The 24,498-nt window shown below is 38.9% G+C and overlaps 1 long non-coding RNA gene across 1 annotated transcript; it reads left to right on the top strand.

The window, feature by feature from the left end:
- The first annotated feature begins 10,832 nt into the window (after positions 1-10,832).
- On the top strand, positions 10,833-22,014 carry LOC135097297 (uncharacterized). The gene is made up of 3 exons (XR_010265576.1): positions 10,833-10,966; positions 19,434-19,565; positions 21,846-22,014. It is a non-coding gene; the product is annotated as an uncharacterized LOC135097297 (long non-coding RNA).
- Positions 22,015-24,498: the final 2,484 nt, after the last annotated feature.

Raw genomic sequence — 24,498 nt, 5'->3', positions numbered from 1 at the left:
GCATTATGTATTGATTTCAGGCAAACACGGTTTTTTTTATTTAACCCCCCTTAACTTTACCATGGCCACTATGTTGTTCTCTTCCGGGATTAACGAAATCCATCTTCCTGCACTGCTTTTGTCTTAACACCCAATATGAATTAATATATATATATATATATATATATATATATATATATATATATATATATATATATATATATATATATATATATATATATATATATATATATATATATATATATATATATATATATATATATATATATATATATATATATATATATATATATATATATATATATATATATATATATATATATATATATATATATATATATATAAACCATTGGGGACTATCCTCTCAAAGTCTGGGTCCTTATCTCGACTATTTTTAACTCTGTATTGAAAGTTGTTTGTATTTTCGAAGTTGCTCTCATTGTTCTTGTGGTAATTCATCTGATTGGGCAGTCTTGAGGTTCTTCAGAAAGCTTTTATGATTAAAGTTGTAGCTTAATAAGGATTGAGCACTATCACTGGGAACAGTCACCATACGATCATCACAGAAGCATCTGGCAATGGTCTAAATAGTAGAAAAATGTGTCTATTTCTTTCTGCATCATGACATCAGCTTAATTTACACCGAAAATCATTATAAATAATTATTCTCAAAGGTTCACAATAAGATTAGTGACAATGGAGTTAAAATATGCAATCTAGTTATTCATCTATTAGTTTTCTTTACTTACCCTAATTAAGAATAGGTAATTTTTGGAGGAAGTGGGATTCTTTTATATCACAATAAGAAGAAATCGGTTCTAAAATAATGGAATGTGACTGGTAATTTTTGGAGGAAGTGGGATTCTTTTATATCACAATAAGAAGAAATCGGTTCTAAAATAATGGAATGTGACTGGAACGGACTCATTAATCCGACAGTTTGTAATGGTATGAATTGTTACATTATAGTTTACTCTCTCTTTCCTTCTTTCCTCGCGTACAGCGTGGGACCCAGGCTGAGGTCACCTGGGTTTCCATAAAAATTTTCATTTCTTTTTCCTTCTTCCGTAGCTGCGCTGTAAAAACCACCCTTAGTTCAGCATCGTTTTCACGGTTTAGTATGGGAAGCGAGTTGTAGCCGTATATAAATGTATATTACTCTAACTTTTGGTGACAGAATACATGTATACTGTATCATGATGGAGGGGGATGGAGGGGGGAGGATGTATCAAGGGGAAGAGAAGAAAACCAAAGCGAAGGGATGACTTGAAGGAAAACATGGGAGTGATGGGTATAAATTCAAATCAGTTTATTTTCCACAATGTGATCGTTATGACACTTGTTGGTAGACGTAGAACTGAGGTTACAAATATAACATTAAAAACTAATAATACTTATAGCTAAGAGTAATACATGCCAAAATACATTAGGGAGAGATTAACTATGGAGAATACTTAGATACTATAATGTAGGTGCTACCGATTACTTATCGATGGCAATAAAAGGAGTATGGAAATTTCCATGGTGTGTGTGTGACGTAGGGTGGCGTGATCATATCCGCCCCACCCTTATGCGCCAACACCCACTATTTACACTTATGCATATATGTATACATACACTTATATTGTTAATCAGGCAAGACATTATAAATACAATACATATTATTATTAATTATGTGACACCGTTACATTAGCAAGAATTTTTCTTTAATGTAATAATAATAATAATAATAATAATAATAATAATAATAATAATAATAATAATGATAATAATAATGATAAAACTTTAATTCATTTCACAGCTGGGAAACAATTTAGGTCGTTCACTGCTACCAATCTTTGCTAATGTCTCTTTAATGATGGCGGCCATTCATTTGTAAGCCACGTCAACTCATTCATGTTAGAAGATCGTTGCATTTTCCTTTAATATATGAAAGTACTTGTTTTTTATGGATGAAAATGTTTTGACTTTATTCATAATTCACAATGCGTCACGTACACAGACTTAACTGACTGAGACCGCACACTATCACGCACACCATTAAGAGGAACACCGCCGTCTGAAACAGGAAGAAGAAACGACCTCATCAAAAGTAAACAGAAAGAGGAAAACAGAAGACCCAGACAGTAAGCAGAACACGTCAAGGAGTGCCGATATGAAGGCTGCACTCCCACCCAACAACTCAACTCACCTTCTTAAACGACTGACTGCCTGGCTCAACGTTCCTGCTTGTCAAATGTGCATTCATTTTACACCATGATATATATATATATATATATATATATATATATATATATATATATATATATATATATTATATATATATATATATATATATATATATATATATATATATATATATATATATATATATATATATATATATATATATATCCCCACAAGGAAAACATACGAATAACTACCGTAACATCAGCCAAGCCAGTCGATCCTACCACACTTACTTATCATTGTTACCACTATTAATGATTTATTATAGCGGTAGACTTCAAAATAGGATAGTCTTGAATTTGACAAATAGACGTGCAAGCTGACTGTTGCAATTTACGGCAACCTCCATGCATCACCACTTCTACGAGCAAACTAACAGACTGAATACCAAATGACACCAAATAACTTGCATATCAGTAATTATACATCATCACTAGCAACACAAGATACTTCATGGGCGACCCCACCCCCCCCCACCGCTCTCTCTCTCTCTCTCTCTCTCTCTCTCTCTCTCTCTCTCTCTCTCTCTCTCTCTCTCTCTCTCTCTCTCTCCAAACAAAGACTAGACCTGTACAAAGACCAAAACACCGCTGCAACATCCCCGTGCTGCCTATAATAGGCAAACCGACACCGTGCACCAAACGTTAACAAAAAACAGCAGCAGCAGCAGCACCATCAAGCAGACATGACACACAACATGAAAGAAAACGGGGAAAGCACTGACAAAGAGAATGACAGACGCATCCCTCTTCAAGGTCTCGTCAGCTGTGTCAAAAGAGAGAAAAATAGCGGAGGAGGTAAAAGACAAAAGCCATACCTGACATGCTGAAGGACTTTGAGGAGGATAGGGGAGAGGGGACGCCGCAAGTGAAGGCACAAGGCGCACTGGGGCCGCTGGTGGGCGCTGGCTGGCGGCCTTCCAAACTATATATCTTGATCGGCTTGTCTGGGAGGGAGAGGAAAAAAAGGACGAGAATTCTTTTAGTTATCCTTCGTCTTTCCCTGACTAGTGACACCTGAGGCCACGATAATGTGCCCCGCGGGTGTCGCTAATGGTGTGGTGGTGGTGGTGTGTGAATGTAAGTGTGGTGGTGGTGGTGGTGGTGGTGGTGGTGGTGTTATCAAAGGTGTGGTAGTGTTGGTGGTGTGGTGCAAATGGTTACTGGTGTCGCAGTGTTGTTATATATGAAATGTTATAACACACTTAAATAGCAGAGGTAGTGCCTTACTGCTTTTATTTAAAGGGATGGAATAAAAAATTACAAGCATGACTGCAAACTAACAAAAAGTACAAAAGAGTTAAGTGCACAGACATTACACAGTCTCAAGAGATGGCTGGATAAATTGATGGATGATGATGACAGATGGCCTGGCCTGGTGGCGGAGAGCTGTCAGAAATATTGATTTCACATGTACAGTGAAAAACATATCTAGAGAAAAAGATGTTATGTGGTAAGCAGTAGTTGTGTTCTTCTTCATTAATATTGTGTGAGTTTTAAATGTCACAATGAAGCCACGTGTTGGGAAGTCCAGTTAGCAAGAATCGGCTTTAAGTTGAGACCCTAGATCTCTATTTCAACACTTCATCCACCATCCGAACTCCATTCCAAAACTGAAATCACAATGCGCTTTAAGTCCTGCACAAATGTAAGGTGGAAGTGTTGAGTCAAGGCACTGCAGGATGAAGGAGAGATAGAGCAATGAGTTATGAGCCAAGACGTGAGATAAGTCGCTGTCTTCAATTTAAAACCTATCGGCGGATGAATATTATGTCTTTTCAACAACAAAATTCCTTTACTCTATATATTTAGGAAATTTTACACAGCAATTTCCTTCTTCTACAGCTTTATTTAATGTAAATACGAAAATAGATCGCCATGTGGGAATTATACACATGCTGCATCCAACTTTATTTCACGGTTTCATTTTCCAATACGCCAATAGGGGGAGATAAACGTGTGGTGGCAAATTATGTATGGGTGTTGCAGTGTGATAAGGCCACCATTAATACACACACACACACACACACACACACACACACACACACACATCCCATCGCCTCTCACGCGTGTTTTACAGAAAAGACTCACAATTCAAAGCCATTTTATTCACCTGTGTAGTTACTTTCAACGATATTCACACTAAGACATACAGACAAGCTCTTCAACAGTGCTTCCATCAGTCAGTGCGCCTTCCTTCCCTCATGACCGCCTGTGTGAATTGCAGGGATCAATGAATGCTTTTTTTTATTGAGTTTTTTGTCCGTATCCTTTTGTGCGATTCAGACACCCGTATTAGCATTACGTTGTGAGCTGGACTGGAAGGCTAATTCACTCAGACTGTATGGGCAAGTGATGCTTTTAGCGGTTCACGGGATTTGGTTTCACTGCAATGATTAAATCGGTGGTTTGTTTCGGGTTCATTAGGTTCATTCCTTTTTCAATTGTTTGTACTTGAAGTCTTATCCGGTAGATAGAATTTGGTGGTGGTAGTGGTGGTGGTGGTGGTGAGAGAGAGAGAGAGAGAGAGAGAGAGAGAGAGAGAGAGAGAGAGAGAGAGAGAGAGAGAGAGAGAGAGAATATAGGCAGGCAGGGAGACACAGACAGACGAAGATTGACAGATAGATAGTTAAACAGACAGACAGACAGACAAACAGACAGACAGACAGACAGGCAAAGTCGATGATCTGCTTGTCCCCAGTGGTCTCATTTTTATATCTATGCCATGAATTGTGATAATCTAGCACGACCTTTCGTTGTCAGTTATGAAAAGCGTTACAAAATATTATCAGAGGCTGAGAGACTGCTACTTTAATTGTCGTTATTGTGTTATTACAGTTACGTTGTTATATCAGATAATGAGTGGTGAAAAAAAGCACAGGATGGTACAAGATATATATATTTCTGTAACGTCTTCATTGTCGAACCGTTACAGAAATAAAGATCTGCTGCTTAATCCTGCATTTTCTCACCACAAAAATCTACTCACCACACTTAATAAATCAAGATAAAAACCCTTAACATAACTGTGATATTTTGAGTCTACATGAAGCTTCCTTATAAGACCCAAACCAGACACACACACACACACACACACACACACACACACACACACACACACACACACCACATAACAAAAAAAACTTTCCCCTTTCCCATTTCCCAAGCAAACGCAGAATCTCTACTTGGAATTGTCGAGAAAATATTCCCCCCGAAGATACGAGGCGGCAGAACAGGTCCGCATGAAAAAGAAATAACATGAATTTCCTTGAGGCATAGTTTGCTCGCCACATCGGGATTAGATAGTTCCCAAGTGCCGGCCCCCGATATCAGGAAGAATGGGAGCAGGAGGAGGAGGAAGAGGAGGAGGAGGAGGAGAAAAAAAAGGAAAAAATGAAATAACGGAAGAAAAAGAAAGGAAATTAAGAAACAAGAAAAGAAGGTGGACACAGTTATAATTTACACACACAAAGAGAGAGAGAGAGAGAGAGAGAGAGAGAGAGAGAGAGAGAGAGAGAGAGAGAGAGAGAGAGAGAGAGAGAGAGAGAGAGAGAGAGAGAGAGAGAGAGATGGTCTAAAAATAGTCAATATAACAACAGAAAGTAAATCCTCTTTTCTAGACTTTGATACGGAATAGCTGCAATTGATTCACCAGAAAAGAGACATCAGAAGACCTGAAAAGAACCGACCAACATATTCACTATCTCTGCTACACAAGTATTTCACAAACTATTCTCTAATAGGATTACTGCAACGCTTGATCTCACTCCTTCCTGCGACTCCCGTTAAGGGTCGCCACACCAGACCACCAGTCACCATTTCACTGTCTTCTTCGTTTTCTGTTGTAAAAATTGAACACAGCACACAGGATTGAGGAGGGGTTGTGCGGCTCACGAAATCCATGCGAAATATTTCGAATAAATAAATCCACAATGCATGGATTTAGCTGAACAAGAAAAATATCCTCACCATATATACACCTTCGGAGTGACTGAAACACTGGGGAGAATTGAGGTTAGGGGACATGTGAATGTACTGGAAGACTCATACGAGGTACAAAGTAGTATGTCGAATAAATGAATCCACAATGCATGACTTCCACTGATCAAAAATGCCCCCGATTCTGTAAAAATCTTAGCAGTTATTGAAGCAATGAGAAGAAGAGGAATAGAGGAGACATGTCAAAGTATTGCAAGTCTGATACAGGACACACACACACACACACACACACACACACACACACACACACACACACACACAACACCAAGACCTGCTTCCCCGCGACGCACCGCCGCCGCGACAGCCCTACGTGCATGTAACAAGCTGGTCCCCATTAGAGCCGGCACTGACCGTTACAAGCATATCGCCGTCCCACTCTAGTCAGGCTGTTTAATAACCACTCATGTTACTTCTATTCTTGTTTGTCATTCTAATTAACTATCTTTTTACATTGTTTTAATTTCTCTGTTCTTAATTTTACCCTTTTACCTTTCACTTTTATAGTCTGCCTCATAATTTGCCTCTGGTTTGGTGGTATTCTCATTGGTTTCAAGGTTTTCTTTCTACCAACAAAGTATATTTTCAGCCTTTGGCTCCATATATATATATATATATATATATATATATATATATATATATATATATATATATATATATATATATATATATATATATATATATATATATATATATATATATATATATATATATATATATATATATATATATATATATATATATATATATATATATATATATATATATATATATATATATATATATATATATATATATATATATATATATATATATACATATATATATATATATATATATATATATATATATATATATATATATATATATATATATATATATATATATATATATATATATATATATATATATATATATATATATATGCAGCCAAAGGCTGAAAATATACTTTGTTGGTAGAAAGAAAACCTTGAAACCAATGAGAATACCACCAAACCAGAGGCAAATTATGAGGCAGACTATAAAAGTGAAAGGTAAAAGGGTAAAATTAAGAACAGAGAAATTAAAACAATGTAAAAAGATAGTTAATTAGAATGACAAACAAGAATAGAAGTAACATGAGTGGTTATTAAACAGCCTGACTAGAGTGGGACGGCGATATGCTTGTAACGGTCAGTGCCGGCTCTAATGGGGACCAGCTTGTTACATGCACGTAGGGCTCGTCGCGGCGGCGGTGCGTCGCGGGGGAAGCAGGGTCTTGGTGTTGTGTGTGTGTGTGTGTGTGTGTGTGTGTGTGTGTGTGTGTGTGTGTGTGTCCTGTATCAGACTTGCAATACTTTGACATGTCTCCTCTATTCCTCTTCTTCTCATTGCTTCAATAACTGCTAAGATTTTTACAGAATCGGGGGCATTTTTTGATCAGTGGAAGTCATGCATTGTGGATTCATTTATTCGACATACTACTTTGTACCTCGTATGAGTCTTCCAGTACATTCACATGTCCCCTAACCTCAATTCTCCCCAGTGTTTCAGTCACTCCGAAGGTGTATATATGGTGAGGATATTTTTCTTGTTCAGCTAAATCCATGCATTGTGGATTTATTTATTCGAAATATTTCGCATGGATTTCGTGAGCCGCACAACCCCTCCTCAATCCTGTGTGCTGTGTTCAATTTTTACAACAGAAAACGAAGAAGACAGTGAAATGGTGACTGGTGGTCTGGTGTGGCGACCCTTAACGGGAGTCGCAGGAAGGAGTGAGATCAAGCGTTGCAGTAATCCTATTAGAGAATAGTTTGTGAAATACTTGTGTAGCAGAGATAGTGAATATGTTGGTCGGTTCTTTTCAGGTCTTCTGATGTCTCTTTTCTGGTGAATCAATTGCAGCTATTCCGTATCAAAGTCTAGAAAAGAGGATTTACTTTCTGTTGTTATATTGACTATTTTTAGACCATCTCTCTCTCTCTCTCTCTCTCTCTCTCTCTCTCTCTCTCTCTCTCTCTCTCTCTCTCTCTCTCTCTCTCTCTCTCTCTCTCTCTCTCTCTCTCTTTGTGTGTGTAAATTATAACTGTGTCCACCTTCTTTTCTTGTTTCTTAATTTCCTTTCTTTTTCTTCCGTTATTTCATTTTTTCCTTTTTTTTTCTCCTCCTCCTCCTCCTCTTCCTCCTCCTCCTGCTCCCATTCTTCCTGATATCGGGGGCCGGCACTTGGGAACTATCTAATCCCGATGTGGCGAGCAAACTATGCCTCAAGGAAATTCATGTTATTTCTTTTTCATGCGGACCTGTTCTGCCGCCTCGTATCTTCGGGGGGGAATATTTTCTCGACAATTCCAAGTAGAGATTCTGCGTTTGCTTGGGAAATGGGAAAGGGGAAAGTTTTTTTTTTTTTATGTTATGTGTGTGTGTGTGTGTGTGTGTGTGTGTGTGTGTGTGTGTGTGTGTGTGTGTGTGTGTGTCTGGTTTGGGTCTTATAAGGAAGCTTCATGTAGACTCAAAATATCACAGTTATGTTAAGGGTTTTTATCTTGATTTATTAAGTGTGGTGAGTAGATTTTTGTGGTGAGAAAATGCAGGATTAAGCAGCAGATCTTTATTTCTGTAACGGTTCGACAATGAAGACGTTACAGAAATATATATATCTTGTACCATCCTGTGCTTTTTTTCACCACTCATTATCTGATATAACAACGTAACTGTAATAACACAATAACGACAATTAAAGTAGCAGTCTCTCAGCCTCTGATAATATTTTGTAACGCTTTTCATAACTGACAACGAAAGGTCGTGCTAGATTATCACAATTCATGGCATAGATATAAAAATGAGACCACTGGGGACAAGCAGATCATCGACTTTGCCTGTCTGTCTGTCTGTCTGTTTGTCTGTCTGTCTGTCTGTTTAACTATCTATCTGTCAATCTTCGTCTGTCTGTGTCTCCCTGCCTGCCTATATTCTCTCTCTCTCTCTCTCTCTCTCTCTCTCTCTCTCTCTCTCTCTCTCTCTCTCTCTCTCTCTCTCTCTCTCTCTCTCTCTCTCTCTCTCTCACCACCACCACCACCACTACCACCACCAAATTCTATCTACCGGATAAGACTTCAAGTACAAACAATTGAAAAAGGAATGAACCTAATGAACCCGAAACAAACCACCGATTTAATCATTGCAGTGAAACCAAATCCCGTGAACCGCTAAAAGCATCACTTGCCCATACAGTCTGAGTGAATTAGCCTTCCAGTCCAGCTCACAACGTAATGCTAATACGGGTGTCTGAATCGCACAAAAGGATACGGACAAAAAACTCAATAAAAAAAAGCATTCATTGATCCCTGCAATTCACACAGGCGGTCATGAGGGAAGGAAGGCGCACTGACTGATGGAAGCACTGTTGAAGAGCTTGTCTGTATGTCTTAGTGTGAATATCGTTGAAAGTAACTACACAGGTGAATAAAATGGCTTTGAATTGTGAGTCTTTTCTGTAAAACACGCGTGAGAGGCGATGGGATGTGTGTGTGTGTGTGTGTGTGTGTGTGTGTGTGTGTGTGTGTATTAATGGTGGCCTTATCACACTGCAACACCCATACATAATTTGCCACCACACGTTTATCTCCCCCTATTGGCGTATTGGAAAATGAAACCGTGAAATAAAGTTGGATGCAGCATGTGTATAATTCCCACATGGCGATCTATTTTCGTATTTACATTAAATAAAGCTGTAGAAGAAGGAAATTGCTGTGTAAAATTTCCTAAATATATAGAGTAAAGGAATTTTGTTGTTGAAAAGACATAATATTCATCCGCCGATAGGTTTTAAATTGAAGACAGCGACTTATCTCACGTCTTGGCTCATAACTCATTGCTCTATCTCTCCTTCATCCTGCAGTGCCTTGACTCAACACTTCCACCTTACATTTGTGCAGGACTTAAAGCGCATTGTGATTTCAGTTTTGGAATGGAGTTCGGATGGTGGATGAAGTGTTGAAATAGAGATCTAGGGTCTCAACTTAAAGCCGATTCTTGCTAACTGGACTTCCCAACACGTGGCTTCATTGTGACATTTAAAACTCACACAATATTAATGAAGAAGAACACAACTACTGCTTACCACATAACATCTTTTTCTCTAGATATGTTTTTCACTGTACATGTGAAATCAATATTTCTGACAGCTCTCCGCCACCAGGCCAGGCCATCTGTCATCATCATCCATCAATTTATCCAGCCATCTCTTGAGACTGTGTAATGTCTGTGCACTTAACTCTTTTGTACTTTTTGTTAGTTTGCAGTCATGCTTGTAATTTTTTATTCCATCCCTTTAAATAAAAGCAGTAAGGCACTACCTCTGCTATTTAAGTGTGTTATAACATTTCATATATAACAACACTGCGACACCAGTAACCATTTGCACCACACCACCAACACTACCACACCTTTGATAACACCACCACCACCACCACCACCACCACCACCACACTTACATTCACACACCACCACCACCACACCATTAGCGACACCCGCGGGGCACATTATCGTGGCCTCAGGTGTCACTAGTCAGGGGAAAGACGAAGGATAACTAAAAGAATTCTCGTCCTTTTTTTTCCTCTCCCTCCCAGACAAGCCGATCAAGATATATAGTTTGGAAGGCCGCCAGCCAGCGCCCACCAGCGGCCCCAGTGCGCCTTGTGCCTTCACTTGCGGCGTCCCCTCTCCCCTATCCTCCTCAAAGTCCTTCAGCATGTCAGGTATGGCTTTTGTCTTTTACCTCCTCCGCTATTTTTCTCTCTTTTGACACAGCTGACGAGACCTTGAAGAGGGATGCGTCTGTCATTCTCTTTGTCAGTGCTTTCCCCGTTTTCTTTCATGTTGTGTGTCATGTCTGCTTGATGGTGCTGCTGCTGCTGCTGTTTTTTGTTAACGTTTGGTGCACGGTGTCGGTTTGCCTATTATAGGCAGCACGGGGATGTTGCAGCGGTGTTTTGGTCTTTGTACAGGTCTAGTCTTTGTTTGGAGAGAGAGAGAGAGAGAGAGAGAGAGAGAGAGAGAGAGAGAGAGAGAGAGAGAGAGAGAGAGAGAGAGAGAGAGAGAGAGAGAGAGAGAGAGAGAGAGCGGTGGGGGGGGGTGGGGTCGCCCATGAAGTATCTTGTGTTGCTAGTGATGATGTATAATTACTGATATGCAAGTTATTTGGTGTCATTTGGTATTCAGTCTGTTAGTTTGCTCGTAGAAGTGGTGATGCATGGAGGTTGCCGTAAATTGCAACAGTCAGCTTGCACGTCTATTTGTCAAATTCAAGACTATCCTATTTTGAAGTCTACCGCTATAATAAATCATTAATAGTGGTAACAATGATAAGTAAGTGTGGTAGGATCGACTGGCTTGGCTGATGTTACGGTAGTTATTCGTATGTTTTCCTTGTGGGGATATATATATATATATATATATATATATATATATATATATATATATATATATATATATATATATATATATATATATATATATATATATATATATATATATATATATATATATATATATATATATATATATATATATATATATATCATGGTGTAAAATGAATGCACATTTGACAAGCAGGAACGTTGAGCCAGGCAGTCAGTCGTTTAAGGAGGTGAGTTGAGTTGTTGGGTGGGAGTGCAGCCTTCATATCGGCACTCCTTGACGTGTTCTGCTTACTGTCTGGGTCTTCTGTTTTCCTCTTTCTGTTTACTTTTGATGAGGTCGTTTCTTCTTCCTGTTTCAGACGGCGGTGTTCCTCTTAATGGTGTGCGTGATAGTGTGCGGTCTCAGTCAGTTAAGTCTGTGTACGTGACGCATTGTGAATTATGAATAAAGTCAAAACATTTTCATCCATAAAAAACAAGTACTTTCATATATTAAAGGAAAATGCAACGATCTTCTAACATGAATGAGTTGACGTGGCTTACAAATGAATGGCCGCCATCATTAAAGAGACATTAGCAAAGATTGGTAGCAGTGAACGACCTAAATTGTTTCCCAGCTGTGAAATGAATTAAAGTTTTATCATTATTATTATCATTATTATTATTATTATTATTATTATTATATTATTATTATTATTATTATTATTATTATTACATTAAAGAAAAATTCTTGCTAATGTAACGGTGTCACATAATTAATAATAATATGTATTGTATTTATAATGTCTTGCCTGATTAACAATATAAGTGTATGTATACATATATGCATAAGTGTAAATAGTGGGTGTTGGCGCATAAGGGTGGGGCGGATATGATCACGCCACCCTACGTCACACACACACCATGGAACTTTCCATACTCCTTTTATTGCCATCGATAAGTAATCGGTAGCACCTACATTATAGTATCTAAGTATTCTCCATAGTTAATCTCTCCCTAATGTATTTTGGCATGTATTACTCTTAGCTATAAGTAGCTTTTCCCTTGCCTTATTTATGTAATTAGAGAGTAATAATTATGAATATATGCATGTACTGTGAATGCGGTCAACCCGCCCCTATTTCTAATGTCAGCACTTTTTGAAGGCGCTAAGCGTCCCTTGTGCCGGCTCCGGCAGTCTCTTGCCAGGGTGTAACGCTGTAACCACGCAGAGGACATCCGTTGTTCCCGTACGCGCCACACCCTTCTCCAGAACTCTGTACATATATCTAAATATACCTATTTTTTATACGTTCACCTTTGACATTCACCTGAAAACCACAGAAACTCATCAAGAGTGACCTTTACCTATTATATAAAGGTAAGAAACTAATGAACAGTGTCCCAGTGGTAATTGATAATTCAAAACCACACCGGAACACTAAATTATCACTACAACTATGAAAACACTCATCAAAAACACGAATAACTTTCAGTAGAGCCTGTTAAATATCAGGGATAAAATGATGCAGTGCTTGGGATTGCAGTCAACTGTATCACATCTACGTATACTGCCACTTCCTCTAAGACTTAAAACAATTCACAGGCATACATGTGCCCTGAGGAGTAGTCTAGGAAACAGGACACAGTGCAGCATGTAATACATTTATAGCCTTGATCCGTTGCTCCATCCTCCTCGTGTGTCACGAGGGCTAGGAGTGTGTCTTTTTGTTCTGTACTACCTCCACCATCGTTTTCCTCACGTCCTACCAAAAGAGGAATAGCAAGAAAATGGGAGGTGGTGGATGGAGCAGAATACGTAAATTTCCTCTTTCACATCTTTATTTCCTCCTGTTGCTCCTCTAATTTCCTGTCTTGATTCGTTATCTTACTCCTTTTCTTACGTTCTTCGTGTTCTTTTTTTCTCCCTTTTCTCAACAACACCAAAGGGAACAGACCACCACACGGCTCCTCGCTACCTGGCTACCTGAGAACTCGATATCGCGGCTTTTCACTCACCTGGTGCTATTACAGTTAGGTGTTTATCCTTATAAGGCAGTGCTTGATAGACTTACATTTGCGTCTTCTTATGAAGTCACGTGGAGGAGATACTCGTCAAACACAAACACGTGTGCTTTTAAAAAAAACGTTCACTAAAAATCGCCCTAAGTGCAGCTTTGACCACGTAAAGAAAAGGAACGCTGACAGTTTTGCTTCATGTGTACACGCGCATCGTTCGCTTTCTTTGGAAATTCCAGGGTTACTAAGAATTGTAGTGTTTAGACCAGTCGTTGGTAAGGTGACAGGCTTTTACAATTTTCAATATTTACTCGTATCTCTTTGTATAGATTCTCTCTCTCTCTCTCTCTCTCTCTCTCTCTCTCTCTCTCTCTCTCTCTCTCTCTCTCTCTCTCTCTCTCTGAACATTTTCAATAAATGCAGTGATATAATTAGGGAGGACATATTAGTACCTAAAGTTTACACTATCGTGTGATAAACGCTACTGTCCACTTATTTGCACATACTACTGACTATACACTGCACGCTGTACACTATAAACATGAAGGTGGCTGCTGCTGTAGCCATCAGTGGGCGGCAACCTTTGCCTGTTGGGTGGACATTTGCCTGATGTGAAGGCGCGCTGGTGGGTGGTGGAGTAGGACCTTGGGACCTCCAAGAGGGAGTCGTTGCTCAGCACCGTCCTCGTGCATAGTTCAGACCTCCTCCAGGTGGCCCTCAGGTCCGTCAGGTGCGGCACGTGCTGGACCTGTGCCTTGTGTAGCACCGTCAGGGCGGCGACTCTCCTGTGGTGCTCCAACGCTGGAGCTGCTGCGCCAGTCTGTTGTCTCTCTCTCTCTCTCTCTCTCTCTCTCTCTCTCTCTCTCTCTCTCTCTCTCTCTCTCTCTCTCTCTCAGCTGGTGTCAGTGGCTCCAAAGCTCTGCCCGCGAGTATAAACCGTTCTCAAAGTTGGCCGTCACTTTTCTGTCTACCAGACGCGGTCCGCCAATCGCGCCCAACAGTTACTGGTCTCAGGACGATATTGGCTTGTTTGCTGCAGGGCGGAACTCAAATAACAGCAGCTGGCTTTTTAAATTAGATATTTAGATAAATTAGAATTAGAAAATAAACCCCGTGTGTGTGTGTGTGTGTGTGTGTGTGTGTGTGTGTGTGTGTGTGCGCGGATGCTGCTCATGGATAGCATTCAAGAAGACGTGACAACACTGCGAATTCCAGACAAACACCGTCTTTCTACTTTACCTCTGCGTTGCCTGGTTTGGTCTGTGTGTGTGTGTGTGTGTGTGTGTGTGTGTGTGTGTGTGTGTGTGTGTGTGTGCTGGAAAAGTTATTTCTTCTGCGATATAAAATTCCTCCTTAGACAGGAATAAAAATCTCACAAGCCTATAACAGTTTGCGGCGAGAAACAGGAGGCAGCAGGAGTAATGGCGGCCATTACGTGCACTCTGCCGCAGCCGCCTTACTGCTTCCTGATAAATTTCCAAGTGCTGAAATTACTGTCATATAAAGAATACAGTATTTCATCTCGCTTATAATAAAACATGATCAGAATTGTTAAGAAAAGTGTTCAGAAACATGAAGGAAATTATTACCAGTCCAAGGGAATATATATATATATATATATATATATATATATATATATATATATATATATATATATATATATATATATATATATATATATATATATATATATATATATATATATATATATATATATATATATATATATATATATATATATATATATATATATATATATATATATATATATATATATATATATATATATATATATATATTTTTTTTTTTTCTATTTAAAAGACTTAAACTCGTGATCCATAATGCACAAGATTTCATTTATGCTGCAATGAACACTCGTACACTTATCTAAAACACTTTCACTCGTGATTGTGTATGTGTACCTTGTCATTTATATTATGAACGCAGGGTCACCTGAGCGGCCGAATGATGGTCTCTTATAACAGAAACAAACCTATCGTGTCCACTGCCTCATTCAAAAAGATATCTTATTTTTGTGTGTCATGGAGTCTGGCTAAGGCTACACAAATGAGATGACACACCGCTCAATATGTAGCTCCCATAAGCTGGCCAGTTTAGTTTCGGAGAGCTATTGGTACTGCTCTTGTGAAACAGTTTGAGTGGTAGGAAGAAGAAAAACAGAAGCAGCGGAGATTTCCAGAGTTTATCAGTAAAACACATGAGAGAGCGAAGATAGCGAAGATACATGCATAAGTAAATTGGACATACTATGAGCAAATATAAGTCTTACGCATCGAGGCGTGGGAAATGGGAAGCATCCATTTACTTAATTCAGGAAAGTTGTAACCATGGAAATAATGCTAAATCCCCGCGTCCTGAGACGCGGGGATTTAGCAGACTGGGTCCTGGTTAGGCTGGTGGGTCCCTCATGACGACTGAGAGGGACTAGAGTGCGGGCCTTTGTACCCTTCCCGCGAGACATGTCATTCCTGCAGGGTAGGGCTGGAACAGAGGGGACTGTTTCTCCTTGGATTATCTTATTTATTCATGCATTCATTTTTACTGTTTTTTTCTTTTATTACTTGTCTCTTTCCCTCTAGAATATGCTGGAAAAGACAAGTTCATAAGGAGTGCTGTGATTGTTCTGCCACTCCTGTTTAATTTATTATTTTTCTATAACAGGAATAATGGTAGAAGATATGCAAAAGTGGGCCACAAATTGTCTATCTTTAAAACTTCAATTAAAAACAAACCTTACAAGTAATGATGGATATAAAGTTACAAAAAAACAAAAAAAAATTAGCCGTCAATAATTTTTCAGGTGAAGTAGATTTTAGTGAATTATCTTTCGAGGAAACTAATTATCTTGAACTTTAGATTTATAAAAGAAAATTAACTTTCTGGAAGTTCCTCATGCCGACTCAAAATAATTAATAAAAACACCGGACTCTCCTTCAGTTGTTTATTGTCTTTCTAAAGGCGAAGAGAGAGAGAGAGAGAGAGAGAGAGAGAGAGAGAGAGAGAGAGAGAGAGAGAGAGAGAGAGAGAGAGAGAGAGAGAGAGAGAGAGAGAGAGAGAGAGAGAGAGAGAGAGAGAGAGAGAGAGAGAGAGAGAGAGAGAGAGAGAGAGAGAGAGAGAGAGAGAGAGAGAGAGAGAGAGAGAGAGAGAGAGAGTTTAACTGGATCTCTTCTGGCGTTTGAATTGAGTACGGAAAAAAAAAATATATATATATATATATATATATATATATATATATATATATATATATATATATATATATATATATATATATATATATATATATATATATATATATATATATATATATATATATATATATATATATATATATATATATATATATATATATATATATATATATATGATGTTTCTTTCTCTCGTATTAAATGGAATGATTAACAGAGCCACAAATACTTCTCTGTAGACAATATAGAAACTGACATGGAACAGACAAATTAAATGCTTCACTACAACCAAATCAAGTAAATTACTTTCATTTGATCCCACTATGGAATTAAAAAACCCGAATGCATCATAACATGACTGGATAATATCGGTGTTGTTGTAATGTAATGCAATGTATTCATTCATGTGGTTGTGGAATGCAATATGTATCCAAATGATGCCATCCAGTGTCGTGCAATAAATTCTGTCACAAGTCAATGCGTCCGTGACTTATTGGAAGCGTGCACACCGCCACACAGTGACGCAGCGGGGCGGGAGTGTGGCCTCGCCTGTGCTGCTGCTCACACGTGCGAGTATGATACGTACTGGACTGCATGTAGGCCGTTGAGTCCCATGGATTGTACTTTTATGGAAATGGTGTAATTTCTGTCATTTCTCTCTCTCTCTCTCTCTCTCTCTCTCTCTCTCTCTCTCTCTCTCTCTCTCTCTCTCTCTCTCTCTCTCTCTCTCTCTGTGCATTGCTTTGTACAAAGGCGCTAAAAACGAGAAAAAAAAATACATATCAAGAAAGTATTGCTGCATGTTCTCCTCCTCCTCCTCCTCCTCCTCCTCCTCCTCCTCCTCCTCCTCCTCCTCCTCCTCCTCCTCTTCCCTGGAAGAAGGACGAGGGGCCGGCGCCAAGTACAGCTCGCCTCGCATATTCGTCCTTCCCTTGGCGAGATGGAAGAGACAGGGATGGGCTGAGCTGGACGAGGTGGGGCCTTCACATGAAGGATCGAGCAGGGGCTGGGTGGGACACGAGGAGCGGACTGAGTGGAAAGTTTATCTGTTGCTTAGGTGTTATAACGATGGTGCGGCGGAGAGGAGGGAGAAAAGGAAGGGAAGAAGAGGGAAGAGTATCTACAGGTCTAAGGAGAAGATAAGATAACTTTGTGCTTAAGATTTAGGGGAAAACCTGAATTTCTTATTTTATATTCCCCAGGATCATATTTAACACTTTTTCGGATAGTTGTTTTTTTCATTATCACCTATTTATTTATTATTTTTTTTTTTGCCACTTATTTTTTGCATTACACTTTCTTTGAAAATAGTAATGTTGCCTAGGATAAAAAAAAAATAAACTTACTTTCCCCTCTCTTTTTTTTGGGGAGCGGAGGAGATTTCATGCTAATAAATTTTCCAGTGTTCTGAATATTAACAAGAGAAGACTATACTGCTGGAGTTTCAATGCCTTATTCTCTTCTCCGCTTCTTGTACTGCATGATAACATCTACTGATTATCAAATACGTAAGCTTTCGTTTTAAACTCGCGTAGTCAAGAGGCATGTGTAGGAAGGCGCACCAGGCGGGTAGTTAGGTATATTACATCCAACAACGTGTTCTAGCAGGAGTTTGGGTCAGGGAATGCCGCCTCCCCTTCCTGCCGGCACTGACGAAGGAATCTCCATTAGAGGACCGAAAGCAAGGCATTACATTATATGTTGTGAGGGGTTATTCCGCCATGAGTGCTTCATTACTCTGCCGCAACGCTTAATCACTCTTGTAAACAAACTACAAGTAATTCTTCGTTTGTTCTCTGATTTTTGGGTGAATAGATTTAACTCTGTTGCAGGCATTTGTCTGTTTGCATTTGTCATGTCCAAAGTGTGACTGGTTTATTATTGGTGCTCATAAACTTTTCGGGCTCTAATCTCGGTTTTTTTTTTTTTTTTTACTGGCTTCAGTGAGAGTTATGATGATTTTCAAGGTTGTTTCATTATTAATTAGTAGGTTAGCGAGAATTCTACTACACTATCAGTAGGAAAACATCCATGAGAACCCGATCTGAAATAGTCTTGGGAGCTGACCACGTTTAAGAATCAGGTTTTCTGCGTTTAGTATAAAAATTAAAGAAATTAAATCCATTTCGTCTTGTTTCCCCGAAAAGTATAAAATGACTTTACAGTATTGTTTAGCGTGTTGGAAAGCAAGCCATTCTGAGGAGTTAATTTTGTACAAGGCCTCCACTATTCCTCTGCAATAACACTTTGTTCATCTGTGGTTTGTGATGATGTACTCTTGTAGTACAGCAGAAACAGAAATGGTAATTTTCACAGTAATAATTACCTTAATATCATTAGCATAACTGTGAAAGTAATAAGAATAGTATTAATTCATTAGCAATAATAATGAGATTGATAATGATAGTAATGATAATAATAATAATAATATTAATAATAATAATAATAATAATAATAATAATAATAATAATAATAATAATAATAATAATAATACCAATAACTTATTACTTCATATCAAATAATAATAATAATAATAATAATAACAATACCAAAAATTTATTACTTCATATCACTTTCATTGTCATTGTTGTTCTCTGTAGTGCTGTCCATCCTGAGACGCGGGGATTTAGCAGACTGGGTCCTGGTTAGGCTGGTGGGTCCCTCATGACGACTGAGAGGGACTAGAGTGCAGGCCTTTGTACCCTTCCCGCGAGGCATGTCATTCCTGCAAGGTAGGGCCGGAACAGAGGGGACTGCTTCTCCTTGGATTATGTTATATATTCATTCATTCATTTTTACTATTTTTTTATATTACTTGTCTCTTTCCCTCTAGAATATGCAGGAAAAGACAAGTTGTATAGGAATGCTGTGATTGTTCTGCCACTCTTGTTTAATTTATTATTTTTGTATAACAGGAGGAGTATGGAAGAGTATGGCTTCCTCATCACGGCTTACTATGAGCTCATACTTATAAAACGCCTCTTTTTCATGTCTAACGGCTCTTGTATGTACAATATATTAACCAGTCAAATTACACGGCACATTGTAATTAATATTGTGATGCAAGGGCAGCTCTGTTTGAAGCGTAAGCGATATAATAGAATGTTTTTGTTTATAATAATAACAGCTGACGTTTTAGTGTTTGGTTCATCAGTCTTTTGCTGGAAGTTTTTGAGTCAGTGAATTTTGTTGGTATATCTGAATGATGAAAAAAGTGAATAAATATATAATTATTTGTTTAATGTAACAATGGTGATGATTTAGTACAAGACAGAATAGTTATATATATGGACCCCTATTTTTCGTACAGTCCTGCTCAGAACTTGACTGAACTGTGAGTAGTGTTTTCCCTCGATCAAAAGGCCTCTGATGTGTTGGTAATCTGTTTCCAAATATGATCACTCATATTTTTTAGCAGACCATGGACTTTAAGAGAGAAGACTAATCACAAAGAACGTGATTGCGGCGTGTTTGCTCGGGACAAGGTACTCGGCCCTATGATAGGTTCTTATGCCATCTCACTGCCTCAAAACCTCGGTGTCTCCATGCCGTGAAGCTTCACTGATTTGTGACCGGTATATTTAAGCCCTGTCTCTGTACAGTACCTACATATATACGTATGTAAGTTAACTTGTTAGCAAAATACTTAATGAGATCCTAAACAAACGATAATCTATGAATGTCATGCATAACTCGCTCGTGTTCTTCACTACAACTGACTATTTGCTTCAGAATATTAAGTAAAGATCATCCCATAACGCCAGTCATTCATTATTCTTGCAAAAAATGCTTAGTACGATTTTCTACTCTTGCTTCCACTCGCATCGTTTGTCTCTCCGTCCCGCAGTAATGCAGTCATTCATAAGCTTTCCTGTCCTGCAGATATTCTTAATAACGCAACACATTGGCAGACACTGGTTGCTACAGTGGTTTATGAGTTAAGGTACTTGATATTCCTAAGGATTATCGATGCATCTGTTACTCGGCTAAGACCAGAATGGACAGCTCGTTATGTTACTCGCCGAACCAAATCTATAGTTAACTTACTAGATATAATTTTGTAAACTGTTGTTATTTGAAGGATCGTCGATTGTGAATTTACTCGTATTATTCTTATTTCAATACGTTTTGACGATCAATCCACTTCTTACTGAAGTAAAGGTACACGATTCTAATGAACAAAAATATATAACAAAAACAGCTTGAGGGTAACATGAAACCATCTTCTTTGTACACCTCATTTCCTTTAATGCCATTCTCTGAATTCCAGCACAACATTTTATTTAGTTTTGGTGGAGCACTAAACAGCCAATCATTACTTACAAAGTTATTCATGACTCGTGCTCGTGCTAGCAGGGGACGTAAATTCATTTTTCAGATGGACTGAGAAATGAATTACTAGTAAGGCATAACGAGATTATAGAAAGCTTCCTTGATACTCTGTACTGAAAGAAAAGTTTCCACACTTTTCACAATTACTATTTGTTATCAATCTGAAACCTCCATTGTGAAACTGCGAAAACAGCGTTCAATATTTCTTACGCATACAGGCTCTTTGTCTGAAGAAACCTTGAAGTAATTGGATCTGAGTCAAACAAAAGTAAGAGAAACTCTAAAGTGACGCAAAGAGAAGATGCCTTGTAATAATGCATTGCCTCGGGAAGCCAGTGACAGGTGAATTGCTCAAGGGACAACACTCTGGTGCAGAATAACAGATGCCCGTCGATCAAGGAATATTTATTTTCAGAAACAATGGATCAAGTTTTTAAATCTTGCCAGCCTAAACTTTAGGTCTTCTGTGCTTGAACATTTGATGTATGTTTATCTATGTCTGTCTTTAACTCTCTCTCTCTCTCTCTCTCTCTCTCTCTCTCTCTCTCTCTCTCTCTCTCTCTCTCTCTCTCTCTCTCTCTCTCTCTCTCTCTCTCTCTCTCTCTCTCTCTCTCTCTCTCTCTCTCTCTCTCTCTCTCTCTCTCTCTCTCTCTCTCTCTCTCTCTCTCTCTCTCTCTCAGCCCAGGGGTTCATCGCACACGTCTCCTGCCTGTGAGGGCGCACACGGGCATTTCCTTGCAAGAATAACATGCATGCGGAGGCTCGCCTAATACTCACTAGGCAATGATTCCAGCGGCGCTAAGTTGGACTCAAATGGCTGTAAGAAGAGAGGGGACGGATCTGGGTTGGCTCGGAAGTAAAAAAGAACTTCACTATTTCTCCTCACCCTGGAAAAGGCACTATTTTGATTACTGTTTCTGTATCTTGAGTTGGAAATGGATGGGTTCAGGGGATGAGGGGCACCGCTACTACCATCTCTCCTGTGCCGCGTCGCCTCGTCCTCGTCCTCATTCGATTAAAAGAGGCAGTGATACACGAGACACTCCTGACAAGAGTCGAGAATCCCTCAATTCTCCCTTCTTTCCCTTCCTTACTCGTGGTGTTCTTCCTTCCCCTCCTCCATCTTTATTTATTTTTTTTACTCCTTCCTTCCACGCTTGCTTCTCATGCTCTTTTTTTTTCTCTCCTTTCTCTTGCCGTCTCTCGTTTCCTTCTCTTTCTCCTCCTTGCCGTCCTCCTTCTCTTATATCTTCTCTCTCCTCCTCGTTCTTCTCCCTCTTCCTCCTCCACTTTCCGCCATTCCTCCTCCTCCTCCTCCTACTCCTCCTCCTCCTCCTCCTCCTCCTCCTCCTCCTCCTCCTCCTCCTCCTTCTCCTCCTCCTCCAGGATTTTTTTCTCGTACCTCATTTATTTAGTGTTCTCTTCTCTGACGTCCAGTATTTTCTTTTTCCATTCAGTTAATCATTTTATCCTTCTTTCTCATCTGTCATTTGTCGTTTCTCGTCCTTTCTTACGCCTCCCATTTGTAACATTCTCGATCTTAACTGACTTATTTCTTATTTTTTTTTTCAACTTTTTTTTTTTCTCTTTCGCTTTATCAATTTCGTTGCTTTTATTTTATTACTGGTCGCAGACACTTTTCCTCCTTTCGTAATTTTGTTCTATATTTCTAAATTGATTCTACCATGATTATATTTTTCAGTTTTCCTTTCCTGGCCATTTTTTTTTCTGTTATTATAATATATTTCAATGAAATTTTCATATATCACCCTCCCTCCCTTCTCCTTCTCCTCCTCCCTCTCCCTTACTCTCCTTTATCTTCGCCCACCCTATAATCTCCTCTCCCTTTCTCTCCCTTCCTCTCCTTGCCTCGCCTCGTCTTGCCTCGCCTTACTTCGGCTTTTCTGTTTTCTGATCTGCTCTGTTCTCTCCTTTCCTCTCCTTTGTTCTCGTTTCCTCTTTTTTTTCTGTCTTTTCAATCAGTCAGTCCTATCCTTTCTTCTCTTCCTAATCGCATTTCCGCCATCTCCGTTACTCTCTCTCTCTCTCTCTCTCTCTCTCTCTCTCTCTCTCTCTCTCTCTCTCTCTCTCTCTCTCTCTCTCTCTCTCTCTCTCTCTCTCTCTCTCTCTCTCTCTCTCTCTCCACGTAAAATAAAGTTATCTACTCTTAAAAAATAACCCTTTTGTTGCTACAGCCCTCCTTTGTTAACATTCAAGCAAAAAAAAAAAAAAACGAGAATAGAAAGTTGATATTATCTTTTCTAGCATGCCGAATTATTTAAGCGAGTGCAGTGCAAAATAGTCAATAGGGAGCTTTAAAGAAGATATGATTAAATTGTGAATAAGAATGATAGGCAGGTGTACTTACGGGACTGCAACGTGTAGGCCTACTGGCTCCCTGCTGCTTCCATTGTGTTCTTATGTCCTAAGTAATTGTTATAAAAATGTAGGTGATGAAGAAATAATAGTCTGTCAGTGAAAGAGTTGAAGCAGTAAAAACATGTCTAGCAGCTAAAAGATTTAAAACAGAGAAGGAAATTGTCTGGCACTGAAAGGGGTAAAGGAAAAAAAAATCATCCAGCAGTGAGAGTTGCAACAGAGAGAGATAAAAAAAATGTCTTGTATTGAAGGGGTTGAAGTAGAGAGAAAAAAATGTAGCAGGAAGGGAATTAAAAGTGGACAAAAATGTTTAGCACTAAAAGAGTCGAAGCAAAAAAGAAAAAAAAAAATTCTTGCAGTGAAAGAAATGAAGTAGTAACATGAAGAGCACCGCCATCCAACAGACACCCAAGCATAACAAAAACCAGCACAGGCCGCACTTCGCCCTCTTCCAACACGATGCAGAAAACTTGAAGCGTGAATGTTTTTTGGCGCGAATCATGGCGGCAAAGCAGTGGAAAAAAAACACCAGAAATGAAGTAACCTGCAACACCCATCACTGTATTTAGCGTTTTTCCCTCACCCTTAAATCCTGTGATCAGCCAAGACTCCATACTCAGCTTTTGTAACTCTTCAAAGCTTTCCTCTCTTCCAAACGTCAAGTCATGGTCCATAGTGAAGTAAGCCCCAGCATTCACGTCCATTGTGTTCAACGTTTTTCCCTTCAGTCTTAAATGTTTTAATCTGCCTAGAGCCTATCAGGTGTCAGGTTTTGTAGGAAGACTGTCAGCAGATCAGGACACTAACGATTGAGGAAAACTGCTGAATGTATTGCCTCTTACATACTTTCCTCTGTATTACAAACGTGCCAGAGACGTCACAAATGTCTGTCTCATACAAGGACATATCTAATTAACAGGACTACTTCTCTTCCTTGAAGGGAATCGTGTCCTC

This window comes from Scylla paramamosain, unplaced genomic scaffold (assembly GCF_035594125.1).
Source record: "Scylla paramamosain isolate STU-SP2022 unplaced genomic scaffold, ASM3559412v1 Contig16, whole genome shotgun sequence".
Classification (NCBI taxonomy): Eukaryota; Metazoa; Arthropoda; class Malacostraca; order Decapoda; family Portunidae; genus Scylla; species Scylla paramamosain.
This window is presented reverse-complemented; position numbering and strand designations above follow the sequence as displayed.